The 16844-nt window shown below is 36.4% G+C and overlaps 1 protein-coding gene across 1 annotated transcript in view; it reads left to right on the plus strand.

Annotated features, from left to right (window-relative positions):
* LOC105394159 (ecdysone receptor) overlaps nt 1-16844 on the plus strand; it is a 165235-nt gene that overhangs the window by 25829 nt on the left and 122562 nt on the right. The window contains exon 3 of the mRNA XM_038117440.2: nt 4862-4914. The gene's annotated coding sequence lies outside the window, so the exon portion shown is untranslated. The remainder of the gene's footprint in view (nt 1-4861; nt 4915-16844) is intronic.

A 16844-nucleotide genomic window follows, 5' to 3' on the forward strand; every position in this document is an offset into this window, starting at 1 on the left:
CTACTACCGAGTAATTTTTGTTTCAATGAACTAAATATTATTTAAATTGACCCCATTTATTTAAAAATTACCAAATTTTATGTACATTTACATATAAAAATGAGATAGTCGCAACTATGAGCATGAGTGGAGATTGATGGCCGCAATAATTTTATTACGAGAGTGCTGAAAATTACATATCAGTCGTCGAGTCCGACATGTACAGTCCGTTCATGATAAGTTGTCTTGTGATTTTTAACCCCCCACAAAAAGAGGGGTGCTATAGGTTAAACGTGTCTGTTTTTTTGTCATATGTAGATAATTTTACCGCGAGTGTTTTTTGTACTACGGCTAACTCTGGTCACGTAACTTTTTTTTGAGAGCAGAATTTTAAATTTGTGAATTTCCAAAAGTCGTATAACAAAAGTTATTAGGATGACCCCGTAAACCCACCTTTCGGCTTACTATTATATTTTACTTACATCAATTTTACAACAACTGTAGTGTGTGTTCGTTCATCAGAAAATTTTATATTTATACGATGAATTTAAACATTTGAAGTTATAGGGTTCCGCTCATCTGGCATAATCTTTATTGACCAAAACTCATTTCGCATAACTCGTATGGTCTAAACTTTTTTGGCCGAACCATCACTTTGCTAAGACTTATGTGGCATAAGGCTCGTTTCGTCTAAAACTCTTTAGGCACAATCTTTAAACACCTAAGTTTCGTTTGCTCAAATTTATGTTCGTCTATACCTATGTATAATCTTGTTTCTCCTAATGTTATCTTAATAAATAATATATTAAGTATGTACTAAATGTAAAAATTGTGGTATTTTTCTCCTACAACCCGAAAATCACGATATTGTATGATCAAAAAATCGAAAGTTAACGACCAATATAATTATTACAAACCCCATGAGATCGAAACCTAAAAATAGGTGCGACGACGAGCAAAGCGAGGAGGAGCGTGTTAGGTGCACATGTTCATCAAAACCAAAGCGGAGCGCAGCGAAGCGGAGCGGAGCGTTTTCCAAACAGCGGAAACAATACAAGGCACCAGTTTGCGCTATGTAGGGAGACGCTCCGTAAAAGTTAAAGCCAAACGAATATTATTACTTTATATAAACCTATGCCATAGCATTATTAGGCTATTCAAGATTTGGCCATACCATTATTAGGCTGAACAATGTTATGCGAAATAACTTTTTACTAAACGAGATTTATGCCATACGATTTTCGGCGTAACGAGACTTCGACCAAACGTTACTATGCAATACGAGATTAGGCAAAAAAATCTTATGCCAAAAAAGGTAGAACCGAAGTTATAATGAGCGGTGTATATTTTTCAGTCCAGAGCAACGACTCATTTATCACTAGGAATTTAATATTTACCGTCGATGTGCAATAAAATAAAGTATTCTTGATATGACGGCAGCCACGCCATGTTGGCTCATGGGCATTCCTTCCCTACGTACAAACATTTTAATGTGCATTTAAATACAATTGTCATACAAAAAGTCTTTATTTAAAACATTTGAAATTGTTGTGAGTACCACTCGTATCTGTGATATATTTTTATGGAAAATACAGTATTACTTATTTATTTAGGTCCATTCAAATCAAAATATCGAGTATAGAGATATTTCGGCTTGCTTATTATTGAATAAAATCCAAGTCTAAGGGCCCAGTTCCTCATAATACTTTATGTTGTCTCATTTGATTAATCTTGTCCACTTCATCCTATTTCTGAACTGTGAACCAAACTTTTTACCCCAACCCCAACTTTTTACCGCACTGAGCAAGGAGACAAGCGGCTGTTCTATAGCTATTTCCGAAACATAATCATAAACGTCCATATTTCCCAACGCCCGCTCTACATCAATAGACGTTTCTTCGAAATCCTACAAAGTTATTCGCAGTCCGAATGCACATTCGCACAGAGAGCCGTTTCAGAGGGGTCACTCTCTAAGAGGAAAAAATAAGTAAAAATAAATAAATAGTATCTTGTTCTATTCTATTAAACGTGCCGAATGCACGACAGCTCTCGTTGGTTAGTTTTTCATCAGAATAGAGTAACCCCCCAGTGCTACCAACATTCCCCCTTGTGAGAAAACAGTGACTTTGTAGTGATGGCGTACGTAATGGTGTATGGACAATATCTCGTTACGTCCGTTCCAGAAGGTTCTATAGCTCCACCCATGTCGCTGACTGAGAGTAATGTTCGCTAGCTGCGCCGCGCAGCACAATGGATTATAAAACTATACTCTTCTAGGGAGATGAAACGACCCGCCTGTAGCATGTAATAGTTTAAAAGTGTGTACAACGTAAAGTTAAAAAGTATGAACAACCACAATGCAAAGCCTTCTCTCAATTTGTAAAGTATTGATCTTATTGGATACTGTATCTATTTATGATAATAACAATATCACCAATGTATAGAGGTCGGGTTTTCAGGAGATTCCTTGAAGGTACTAAGATTTTTAAAAGTACAGTAACATTTTTTTTTATCCAATATATAATAATGCAAATCTTCGATGATAAAGATCGACAATGCTAATGCAAAGTTGAGCAATAAAGACCTCTGTCTTCAACACTTGATCCTTACCCTTATGGCATCGTCCGACCACATTCGTCTTGATCGTTTTTGTGCAAACATTTTAATATTAACAAAGCATTCATTATTCTGAACACGGATTGCGCTGCGAGTGTCGGACGAAAATTGATTTGAGTTAACTTCAAAGAGCAGCTTCATACTCTATTCTGACGAAAAACGAACGAGCGAGAGCTGTCGGGCAATCGGCACGTTTAATACAACGGGATAGAGTCGTGGCTCGCGCAGCAGCGCTCCGTAACTTAGTTTTTCGTCATATAGAGTGACCCCAGCTACAATGCCCACCCTTGTGCTGAGTTTCGGATTCGAAGCAAACACGTGCCCGTGTGTACATGTTCGGTTTGATTATGGGTTAATTTCGTTTACATCCATCCGACGATACTGTTCTGCGAAATGCCGCTCGCGAATATTTTGTTATTTTATTGGGTTGTCTGTTTATTAATTTGGTGATTAAATCACGAGGTAGCATTTTATTCGTGGTCGAACCGTAGATAATAGTAGATATCCCTTTGAAAACGCTGAATAGGTAGAGTGTGAAATAGCCTAGCTGGCTCTAGCCGCACAGTAGAGAGTCGTTAGAGAAACTAGTACTGAAGTGAACCTATATTCGATTGTAATTAATGATGTTATAAGTCCTACATAGATCTTATTAAACATTGTGTGAATTTTTTCATTGGTACCTATTGTATAATGGCATATAATGTAGGTAATTAAGTAAGACCTATTTAAGTTTTATAAATTATTATAATGTTATATTTTTTATGCAATAAGGAACGCTCGGTTCGCCGTCGTTCTCTTATTATGCTCCCGTAAATTGATTCCTTAAATAAATTCCGTCGTGCAATATCTGATAAGACTGATTTATCCAGAAAATCGTCCAATGATCGTCCATTAACCATTAATTATAATCCTTGATTACTTCATGAGCTAATAACTTCTAATACCATAAATTAAATCATGTCAAAGTTCAATGAAGAGGAAGATCTTGAAACTTTATAAATTTTATTAAACATAATAAAGCCCAAGATTCTTTAGAGGTAAGGATCACTTTACGGAAAATATAAAGCACTTATAGGGTCTCCATAGTTCGGCAGTGCCCATTATTGATTCTTAGAACTTGACAAGTACTCCAGAGTGCTAAAAATATTATTTTTACTCATGGAATTCGACTAAAGTAACAGTTTTTCAGGCTAGAGGCATAAAATTCTAGTAAACATTTTATAAAAATAACATAATAGGGTAATATGGCTTCGCAGCGACCTCTGGATTCCATAGCATTATCTGTAGATAAATGGCAAAGTATGCAGAGAAAAGAGGATAAAAACACACTGGCCTCGAACAAAACTCCGTCTAAAACTTGTTCAGAAAAGAAACAAAAACTCTTCGCAAGGGTCTGCATTAGTACTTGTTCTGAGGGTCAGCATGTGTTGGTTACTTGGCTGGTGTTGCCACAAAATCGATAAATTCTTATTTTTTTACCCGCTGCATTTCATTATCGGGGTTCAATAATTTTTGATTAGAATGCTTGTCGTGTTGTGAGTTTAGTATTTTTTCTGTTAAAACTTTATTAGACGGTAGCTTCTGCTTTTTGGCTTTCTGTTTTTAAGTAAAAATACTTTTCTGAGTCATAATAAAATTCGCAAAAATTTAAGTAAGTACCTATTTCGTCGTAGTAAGAACTTTGTAATGAAAAATACTCGTTTAAATTATATAGGAATAACACATACATATAATATCATAGATGTATTAATTATTGTGTAGGGGTTTACCCACATTAACATAAGCATATCAGCTTTCCTGGAGAAGTTAATAGGTACCTAATTAAATTTCCGATAATACCCCAATTGAATTGGGAGACACGTAGTCAATTAACACATGGGGAAAGGATTACGCAGGGCACCCCAGGGTTTGCCAAAAGTATACAGGATGTTAGAAAAGAGGTATACTAAGTTGAAAACGGGTGACTCAGCGGTCATTCTGAATAACTTTTGATTGACTTTTAGGCCAAAATATACTAACTTTTCCATAGTAACAAGTCACGTAACTTGCAGAGTTTCTATTTTATTTATTTTGAAATGGTCGGATTACTATCAACTATTTATTACGAAGTATATAGCCACTATTAAAACTAGTCACTGTTTCTTCTCTCTGTAACATCCTGTATAAGAAAAAGGCGAAACTTACCTCATTGGGCTGGTGTGTTCTAGCGTGCACCCAGTTGGATGCTTATATAAATATAATGTTGTTTTTTTTTTTTTAATTTCAGATACAACGTCTGCCTCACGATATCCACAGGGGTGGACGTCATTTTAATAAACGGTGAGTCTTGATTTTTATTTTAATTATTTGTTACCACTCTATCACATGTTGATATAATTTCCGGGCTTAGATATAACATGCTGCACACGTAGGTTTCGGCTTAGTATAACCTTTTTGCAACAACCTGTATAAGTAAACTGATGTCAAAAAAATAAATAAAACATACAGACGAATTGAAAACCTCCTCCATTTTTGAATTGAAGTCACTTAAAAAATATGTATTTCAAGGACATAGCATAGCAATTACCTAATGGGTGGAACTGTTTCATTGCTCGCGAATTTACAAATCAGATAGTCAACAAAAAACTTACGCGAATCAAAATCTCACTTTTCAACAATTTACTACCTCATCCAAGAACAGCAAAATGAATCTTATCACACCGACTTAAAACCGACTTCCACAAAACGTCGGTCCGAAAATCATTTCTCAATTCAGCCATCTTGCATTTGCGGTTCTGCAGTACGAATTTGAACTCTGTTTCTGTTGAGATAAAGACTTTCAGGTATGACTAGATGTGTTGGTTGCCCGTCTCATTGTCCGCTCGTGAAGGTTTCAGGGAGGTTCACTTCAAAGGCGGTGAATGTCAGACGCTGACTCATGGTTAATATAACTAATTGTTTGGTTAACGCGAGTTTAGTGATGGCTATTCTGGGCTGATATTATGCTGAGCGTGTGTTTGATGAACACTATGGCCGAACATTTGAACGAATATGAAAATTATTGTAAAACGGCGATATGGTTCGCAACCTATCACGTGAGTACAAATGTGCTGCGAAAAGTGGGTGGCTCGCTTTGTGAGCCATCTCTGACTACCCCTTCGGGGATTACAGTCGTGAGTACATATTATATTGTAATTTGTAAAGTAAATCCGTAAGCGATACTCAAAAATCTCGGTTAATATACTTACTTGATTTTGGGGAAGGTATACGATATTGCTATTAGTTCAATATCGCTATAGTATCGCATCCGTAAGCGTCCGTAGTCGAGTGAGTATTAGTGTTCGTAACTGATCACTGAGGTTAAGCAACTCATGGCATGGTCAGCCATTGGATGGGTGACCGACTTCAAGTGGTTCTTTTCTGGACGCTTCCGGCGTGCTTCGGACGGCACGTTAAGCCGTGGGTCCCGGTTGCTAATCAGAGGCCTTCGGGCAGCTTCAAACCATCTGACAGTCGGGTTGCCCACTTACCCGACACCTCCCTCAGCACGAGCTTGCTTGTGTTGAGGTCCACCAACCCGCACTAGGCCAGCGTGATGGACTAGGCCTAAAACCCTTCCTTCATTGGAAGGAGACCCGTGCCCCAGCAGTGGGGAGGTGATGGGTCGTGAATCGTGATGATAATGACAGTATCGCTACAACCGCGACAGCGTTCACGCATATTGAATTTAATTAATGTAAAGGTTATTATTTGATTTGTATAATTGGCCCTTAAATAAATACCTAACTCAATAATATCATGCATGAAATATGATCCTCATAGGCGCATGAGAATAATAAATGGATGTAACATTATGATTGTTTAGGTGGGACGGCCGAAGTGGCACAGAAATATGAGCACTATTACGAGGACACATAGTAAAAGAAGTGGGCGGAGCTAAAAAATATAATGTCATTACGTTTTACGCCATCGCCGTCGTGGCGTCGCCGTTAAGAGAAACTAAAAAACTCAAATAGGTAAGTACATAAGTAAAATGTTATTTAAATTAAAACTTTTTCAATTAGTGCCACAGCACTCACAGCAGGCGTCAGAGCGCGATAACCATGTTGTACTTACTAGGTAAAAATTAGCAATGTTTTTTCGACTTATTATGAGTATTTGAGCTAATGCTGCATGGGCGACTTCAACCATTCAGATACATTATAATGTAGGTAGGTACTCAAATTCGGACTTTTATGTAAAAATCTCTAATTTGACTTCTACTTCATACATCATGATCATCAGCCTATAGCAGTCCACCGCTGGACGTAGGCCTCTCGCAAAGCACGCCACTGGATCTATACGCCTACGAGTAGCTTTCCGGTTTCATTAGATACAAACCTTCAGGAGGACCTCGACTACTTTCCTACTGCGCTGTGTCTACTTTCCTATCTCGTCTTCTTTCCTATTCCGTCTCCCTATTTTATAATAAGCACTTACATAGAAGTAGGTACTTAAACGACTTCCCACCTTTACAACACCCTGCATATTTCTCCTCTACCTTTGTATACAACTATACAGCACACTACTCCCATTCCACTATTTCGGTGCGAGATTTTTCCCGCGTGCATCAAGCGTCGCGGCGGCGGCGGCGCGGCGGTCGCGTGAAGGTCATCGGTGACGTCACTCGCGCGGCGCAACGACCCGGGGGCTCACTCCCAGTGTACGATGCATTGAACTAATATAGTAATAATACTTCAATGGTACGATGTCAATATCAATCGTATTGTGTGCCATAATTATTGTCCAGTGTTTATGGGACACATAAAACTTCGAGGGCGCGCGATATGAGCTTTCGATATCTTCTAGGTCACACGACCTCTTCTATGGAACACCTTAAACGTTTTTAACCCCCGACGAAAAAAGAGGGGTGTTATGAGTTTCTGTGTGTATGTGTGTGTGTATCTGTCTGTGGTAGCTTAGCTCCCAAACGGCTGAACCGAGTTTTGTTTTGTTTATTTAAGTAGTGATACGAGTATAGGGAATCTTCGTTGTCGTTATGTTGGCTAGTTGGTGAATGCTGAATATTTTCGGCAACGGAGAAATAGAAAGTACCTATGGAATAATGTCTCATTTTTTTTTACCTTACCTATCATCAAACGAAACCCAATCCGTAAAGTCAAAGTAGAAGCCCTGGCCGATAATGGAATAACACACTATCCACCCCAACTTACGCGATCATTTTTCATTTACACTATTAATTTTTCAGTCGAGATTTTCATACGATGTTTGTATATAATTTATTGACCTTTTTGAACGTGTGTGATCGTGGTTTGCTAAGAGGTAAGTTCGAGGAGATTCAGAGGATTTTTTAAATTAATTTGAATTGCCAACTCTAGTCTCCAGTGCTTGTTGATGTGCTAAGAACTGATATTTACCTACATCATGAGTCATGAGGTATCAGAATCTTTCATTTTCATTACGTAGGCTTATTTATTTGTCAATAAATTCGCTTCAACATCCACCCGTAACCGTTGAGTCGTCGTCGATGACTCTTGAAAATGTAATTGTGTTGACTTGGGAACATCTTATTTAATATTTACCGTTATCAAGGAGGTACTGTGGAAGACACCTTCCTGTAACACTGTCACGTGAAAGTTAAACCTAAATATCGACGAAATTATGCGCGTTTTAAGTTATTTGCACTTGTACTTACTAGCCCGATACACAAAGATATATTTGACATCTTTTTGGTGGTTATTTTGGCGATATTTTCGCTCGTACCGCTTCTTCCCTTCAATACAAGAGGGAAGATATATATTTACAATGTAGGTATTTGTGTTTGTATGCCAGAGTAGCTTCGGCTAGCTCTGTAGATAGAGTGGATTGATTCAAATGTATAATTTTATTTAAAAGTTGTCTTATTCTTCCATTAATTTCCAAACGTCCTAGAACTTAAGTTGTTAGAACCTCTATGTAACCCCCTTTCGTTAGGTGCAATCTATCATGTATAATCGAGCATTTATGGTAAATTATGTATACTTAAATATGGTTATATACTACTTCTAGATACTATATGAGCAAGTGAAAACTCACTCAGAATACCCCTTTTAAAAAGGTCATGTGCTGATGAAAATTATTATTACTTACTGTTGAAATGAAATGATGCTATCGTCGTGTTTGATTGTAGGACAATTATGAAATGGCTGGTCTGGTCGTAAAGTCTGTTTAAATTGAAATAAATACCTACGTAAGTATTGTTTATAACGTTCCTATACATATGCTTTCATAAAAGCACACTGTCTGTCTGTCTTTGAATTCAAAAACAATTAACACTACATTTTATATTCAATAGCCAATTCAATAACCTCTCAGACAGAACAATATTGCTTCCTCCACTCTATTCTGCGACAGGCAATAATGCTCCTTATTATAAAGGCTTACAGGTGATGATAATAGTTGTCGCAGTGGAGGTAATTTCTAGTGTTGTCACGAGTGTCTCCGGTTAATCTGACAGATGCAGGGACGAATATTGATGCGGTGTGAATCATAGGATATGTGATAATAGTGTGACTGCCAAGTCTCAGTTGTTGACAAGACGGAGCAATGTGCCTGCTAAATTACCTGACGAGGTAAGGTGAGGTAAATTTAGCGCAGTAAGAACAGAACTAAGTACTAGGTGAATGAAAGTAAAGGAGGTCACCTAGAAAGATGACTTTTATCATAATGGTGATTTAATGTAAACGTTTCTAGGTTTTATTGTGGCACTTGTATGCCACAAATTTAAAGAACTTGGTCAGTTCAATCGATCGATCGATCAAGTAAGCATAACTCACAGACCATGTATTATTGTTTGGGATTGAAAATAAATAATACTACCTACATTCATAAATTTGAAAGGAATGAACCGGAATATTAAAAAAAAACTTACGATATTATTGTTATTTGACTTTCCTATTATGATTCAACCATCATGCATATCTCTAGGATTTGCTGCACATTTATACAGACAAGACACCACAAAGCGCCAAATTAATTTATGATTTCATTACAATTTATACATACAATATTTGAAGATGAAAAATATGTTAGAAACGTTTATTTTCTGCTACATCTGATCTCTTTTTCATATTTTCTGCGATGTTCTCTCTTTGTTTTAATATTTTATACAAAGAATCTAACCGATAAAAGCAAAATACATTTTCTATACGTAAGTACGTAGTGGAAACTGCAGCAACTGACTCTGCGATACAAAGAGAATAAAATCTTTCTCAGAATTCAAAAATGTAACAAGCATTTTACAATATTGAGAATGTTTTATAGCAGCGGTAGCACACAAACAACGTTACACTTGGCTGTAAAAATGAGAACTATACAAACTCCCAAATTCATAGAGTTTTTTGCAACTTTACAATAGATTTAAAATTGACGGTGTGTTACACGAATTTCAACTTTTTGACTGGCAGAAAGTGCCGAAACTCGTGTGTTTCAAAGTCAATTTTAAACTTGTTGTAAATTTACAATACGGTATATGAATTTGAGGTTTACACTTTTAGCATAAGTATACTTTATAGAATAACATATTTACTAAAAAAATATCTCCATACGTGTACCTACCTAATAGAGTAACTTATTCGCGAATTTCATAATAGGAAACAGACTTTTTCACGGAATTACAAATCCTTACTAATATTATAAATGCGAAAGTTACTGTGTCTGTCTGTCTGTCTGTCTGTTACTCTTTCACGCCAAAACGGCTGAATGGATTTGAATGAAATTTGGTATACATACGGTAAAGACCCTGGGAAAGAACATAGGCTACTTTTTATCCCGGAATTCCCACGGGAAAACTTTTTAGGGCGAAGCGAAGCGCGCGGGAACAGCTAGTTTCATATAAAACAGCATAAATGTTAGAATAATCCTGTGAGCAAATCCTTTGGCTTTCTCCACCCTTTTCTGAACACTGTATCAAGTAGAGTGCAAGGTAGCTGATCTTTTCTGTGGCGACCACCCCACACTACAATAGAATAGAATAGAATACTACTTTATTGTCTAAACAGAACACAAATAACAATTTATACAGTGGACTTAAAGCAATAGGCGGCCTTATCGCTAAAAGCGATCTCTTCCAGGCAACCTTTGGGTGGAGGAATGACTTATAGAATAAATGAGGAAGGTGTACAAATATAGTAGTAAACATTCACAATTTTACAATCATCCCCAATCTCAAGCCAGGCTCCTGAAATTTATAAGCACTTTGTTTACAGCCTTTGATTAGTTTTCAGTTCGCTTTCAGCCGTTCGGGAACATACCACAAGAGGCATTTCGTAGAAATTGAATGATATTTGACTGGGCCCAGTAATCGATAGTATTCTAATTTATTTTATTATTTGCCTTTATACTAACGTAGGTATTCTTATCTAGTCGCCGGAGCTTTCACATCAATAGCTGGGCTTCTCTTTATTAGGTATTCCTTTTTATAAACACTTTATTGTACACATGAATTTATATAAATATGAATAGGTACACAAAAAATGCAGAGAATAAGCCAAGGCGGGCTTATTGCCAAAAAAACTATTTCTTCCACCCAACCCTTAATTGGTAGGGATGTAAGTTATGTAAGGTATGGAAGTTTTAATAAAAGAGGGTAAAGGGGGAGGGGGGTCTTCATAAGCAGTCGACGCACGTTCCACGGCAAAATTAAAATATTCCACTCCACAAAAACACCTGGTGGTGTTGAAAGAAACTACAAAACTCAATTCGTCATACTTACACCGACTCCTTATATTTACAATATACACACTAGATGGAGTGTCAGTGCAAAAGAAATATGTTGACTTCTACCGTAGAGCTCTAATTTTCGGTTCGGTCTGAAGATAAGCATGTGACCTTATTCATTGGCACAATGGTTGTCATTAGGTTGAAGTTAAAACGATTTGTCAGTAAACAAAACAAAACAGTTTTTTGCTCTGTATTTGTATATGACACACCATCCTGTACGTATATTGTTAATCTAAGACTGGCTCGTACATAATTTAATAGTTGAGACACGTAACTGTGATGGCCGATAAGGGGAGGTCGAACACACGAATTATTGGCCGTAAAACTGATACATTTGATTGTTTTTTGCTACTTCTTTGTGTCAATGGAAATTTTCTGTTTTGCGCCCGATGTTGTGCTGAATTATGTAATTTTTTGTACTTACCATTGACTTATATATTACTAGCGTAAGGACGGGACCAACTGCACTAGAAAATGACACCCTCGCGTTGGCCCTAAAATCTCATAAAACGGTCATAATTTGTATGAATTAGGGCCAGCGCGCGGGTGTCATTTTCTTTTGACAAAACGGTCTGACGAGCGTACCCTTTTTTTTGAAATAATTGGTACTTACACTAAAACTTGCTTTTTTGTCATCACATCAGGTTCATCATTATCATTAGGAATAAAATAACCAATCGTCCACTACTGGACCTTTACTAGACCTCGCACCAAGAACGCCACAACGTTGTAATAAGAATTTAATACAATAATTATGTTACAGCAACCACAAAACCTGAAGTATTTTAGAGCCTAGTGCATGAAGCAATATATTATTAAGTACTTAACTAAATACATCATCAGTAACTGTAATGTAAAATAACATGAAATAGGTAAGATTTTTAATAACATTTTCAAGTTACATTTTTCATAAAAATATCCAAGTAGGTAGGTAGGTACTTAAATAACTTATTTTTATTTAAGTCGAGGGGTGGCTGAGCTATGGTGGTAATATACAGGGTGGTATAAAACGGTTCACTGACCGGCCTTGCCTCGACGGATTTATTCAGTGTTTCTAATTACACCTGTAATAATTGCTTACAGTCACGAATATTGTTTGTTTCAGGAGGGTTACTCTATACTAACCAAAACTGAAAGAACTGTCGTGTAATCGGCACGTTTAATACAACGAGATAGGTAGAACCGTGGTTTGTTTGTTCGTTGATTTAGAAAGTGACCCCCCAGTACCAAGTTATAGTTGTGTGAGACGTAGTAACGTATAACAGACCCCTTAGCATGAATTTTCATTCATCGAGTAATTTTGTATGAAACTATGAACAGCGCCCCTGTCGGTCGATAGTTAAAATTTTCCTACAAAATTCATCGAGTATTTTTACCTAAAGTTCACGATGAAAATTCATGCTAAGGGCTCAGTATGGATTTTACTTCGTTAATAGGAAAACAATGCAATTATTGCATTAGGGATTCTACACCTACTATTAATTATATGCGGGGTGTAAGTGTCTGCACCTGGCTCGCTTGAATGCTACAGTTGTTCATACTCCCTAAACTGTCTTCCTAAGCTTGGCCCATTTCCCCCCTTGTTCCAGTGGTTCACATTCTCTAGATGTGCAGTCTTCTACTCTAGTATTAATATTTCTGTTATTCTATTAAACGATATTTTAATACGAACTTGACGGAAATTTCAGTGCAAAAGGAACGACTTGACAAATAACACCCCACTTCTACCACTGAGCTCTTATTTTGAATTAGTTCAGTTAGAAAATTGTGACTTTATTAATTGGTACAATGGTTGTCATTAGGTTGAACTTAGAACGGTTTGAAGGTAAACAATGATGTTGATTCTGAAGGCAGAAATTCTAAATTTAGTGCTGTCAAAACCTAAATTTCTCTATTTAAAATTCGACTCTATGATTTTTTCCGTAAATGTCATTTTATGCTAGCAAATTTTTTAGTTTGACAGCGTTAAAATAAGAATTTCTGCCTTCAGAATCGACATCAATATGCGGACAGTTTTTTTGATTTGTTTTATATACATTACTAGCTGTTCCCGCGAGCTTCGCTTCGCCTTAAAAAGTTTTCCCGTGGGAATTCCGGGATAAAAAGTAGCCTATGTGCTTTCCTAGGGTCTAGACCATGTGTATACCAAATTTAATTCAAATCCGTTCAGTAGTTTTGGCGTGAAAGAGTAACAGACAGACAGACACAGTTACTTTCGCATTTATAATATTAGATAGGATTACTAACTCATTTTATGGATTTTACTACCTGAAAATAAATAAATTATTATTATTATATCTGACACACCATCTTGTTATTACATTGTTAATCTAAGACTATTATTCTTCTACTGCACAATGTCAAACTGTTTGTGAGCGATGGCGGCGGTCACTCCTACACTCGTCTCCGTCATAAAAGATAAAAGTACATTGCATTCGCCACAATAGGATGAGGTCATAGATGCAAGTTTACTACCATATGCACGGCAATTGGTGCTCGGCAGAGAGGATTGGGCGTCGTGCACACCAGTGGATGGGGTTTATTTTATTTCTTTTATTACTTTATGTTACAATTGTTCAGCTGAACTTTTCACTAAAACATTGTATAAGGCTTACCTACGTTTTGAAAAATACTCAAATTTGAATGAGTCTTTCGTAGAAATCCATCTTACATCCGAAAGTAGGACACAGTGATAGACAGATAGAAAGTGTATTTTGTGTAAATTTTTTTCCGTGATATCCCCAGGTCATTGTTACAAAAGTTATTCAGTATGAAGAGCCCTGGGTCTACTTTCTTATGTGCACCTACAAAAGAATGTTTCTTGTTTGGAAAATACTATTTCTCTATACTTCCCGCATTGATATGCGATACCCAAAGCTAGTATATTCTATATCAGCTCCACCAACCATCAGTTCCAGTTTATTTATAGTACTCAGTGTGAGCTTACCCTTACATCAGTGGGTGCAGTCCCCGGCTGGTGCAAATTGATGTCACAGACAGACAGACAGACACACAGACAGACCGCTCGTCGTCGGATATCACCGTTTTTGAGCACGCACCCAAACATTGCTCTCTGCTAGCCAATTGGGGAACCGGTGACTTGGCAACTGAACTGTGACTATAATGTTATGTGGTATTATTACATTTTGTAAGTTATAATAATTTTATTGTTTACATTGCACGCGAGTGTATAAGCATAGATTAAATTATTATACTTAAGTTACTTTGTAATTATAAGCTCTATTTCGAGTATGGGGTCGGAGAGGAGGGAGAGTTAGTATGACATTCGGTATCTTGCTCAATGTCGCTTTGGTCTAAATAACGCTTCACAAGCCCTTCAGTGATTTAATAAGTGCCAAATTATATAGACTACAATAATAAAGTGTATCTAGCTTTGCCCAATATAATAATATATTACAATAGGCAAGCTGTGTGCATGTAAATCTTTAATTGGTTATCATTAATGAATTATGAGACTTGAAACTCAATTGCATCGCCAAAAGACGTGCTCAAACACTTTGTAGTTCACTAGACAACGATTATTATAGTTCAAATAAAACTCAAAGGCACTCGAATTATGGTTCGCAATCCATATTTTAGGATTAAACAAGTGCTCCTCAGCACACAACCCTATATACAGGTTGTTGCAAAAAGGATATACTAAGCCAAAACCTACGTGTGCACTTTGCAGCATGTTAAATCTGGCTAAGTAAACCCTTTTTGAAACAGCCTATATATGCGTCATAGAGTTTCCCTCACCATGTTAAAAGCTATAAAACTTTAAAAGGGAAATTGACGGCAAAAAGACGACCGAGGATGGCTGTAATTTATTACTAATGGACTCCGTTCAGTTTTAACTATAAATTATAAATAGAGGTACTTATGGCTGTAAATTATGAAAATTGCTTCAAAATAAATGCCTCTGGTAATGAAAAGTATGAAAAGCATGCGTATAGGTAATCATCTATAATGGTTGAGCACAAGATTTACTTTTACCTCAAAATAAAATTAAAGACAGTATTTTTTTCGCGACATGTTTGTACTTTATTAATTAGTAATGAAATGTCTCGTTTATTTCGATATCATCAGCCATATTCTCGCAGAGGAGAGCCACAATAGTCTTAGCCTTAATTGTCCTCATTAAACCATTAAAACGGGTGGATCTAACCAATATTATTTTTCTACGGTCTAGCCTAGATTACTACAGGGTAATGCTACATTAGCATGTTCGTGGTCTCCCCTCGAGAGCCCCCCTCCATCTCAGCAGAGATGGCTGCCACTTCAGCTTGCAAAAGAGCTATCAAACCCACTATCTCATCCTGCAGAATTGACACTCATCCTTACAAGGCCCGATCCCAAGATGTCTCTAAGTTCGACCGTTTGTTCTTTAGAAATGCATAAATTAACAACCTTCGCCGGTTTTGTCGGCCCCTTTATAGGTCCATAAACTTAACATTCCTGAAGGCCCTTAATACAATCACAAATCAGGCGTATAAGGGCATCTCTGGAAACTACTCCTATTTAGCTGGGATCGTCTTCGTGAATGTAAAATTGCCCTTTCTTAGTTAAAGCTTTAGTAGTTGAGTAAGGACTATACTTTTTATGATTGATGGTTATTGGTAACCTTTTATTTATTTGTATTTTTTTATTCCCAAAAATTTTTTGATACATTGTATTTCTAGCGAGAGTAATATTTACATTTCAATTATTTAATTTCCAATTCCAAAATTATAACAACAAGAAAATGGGTCTCACAGTAAAACATAAAAATAAAACAATCAAAGAGTCCGATACAGTCAAATTTCTCGGAGTTACAATTGATAGGAACTGTAATTGGAAATCTCATATTGAAAACGTATGTAACAAGCTAAATAGGTTCGTGTATGTACTGTATAGATTGAGCAGGATAACAGGCCAAAAGGCTGCTCTTGCAGCATATCACGGATATGTATTGTCTGTCCTAAGATATGGCTTATTGATTTGGGGAAACTCCACAGACTTTAATAAAGCCTTTATTGTTCAAAAAAAATGTTTAAGAGCAATATACGGTAAGAAACAAACCGATTCGTGCAAGCCTTTGTTTAAAAAGTCTAAAATTATGACACTTGTTTCTATGTACATTCTAGAGGCAGCTATACATGTTAAAAGTAACCCTAATCTTTATAAAAAAGCTGGCAACATTGTAAATTTTGACATAAGGAACAAAGAACGCCTAGTTCTACCAAAGCATAATAGTGCCTTGTATAGCAAAAATTGTCACATCATGACTATAAAGGTCTATAACTGTATACCGCATGAAATAAAACAATTGCCTCTAAAACTATTTAAGCATAAACTAAAATATTGGTTGACAGAAAATGTATTTTATTCAATCAATGACTTTTTTAATTATAAAAGAATGAATTATAAATTAAATTATGAGATTGCAAATGAATTTTAATATGTATTAATATTTTGTTATTCTTATTTTAATTTCAATTGACATATCACTAGTACCTATTTAATTAATT

This window comes from Plutella xylostella, chromosome 10 (assembly GCF_932276165.1).
Source record: "Plutella xylostella chromosome 10, ilPluXylo3.1, whole genome shotgun sequence".
Taxonomy (NCBI): domain Eukaryota; kingdom Metazoa; phylum Arthropoda; class Insecta; order Lepidoptera; family Plutellidae; genus Plutella; species Plutella xylostella.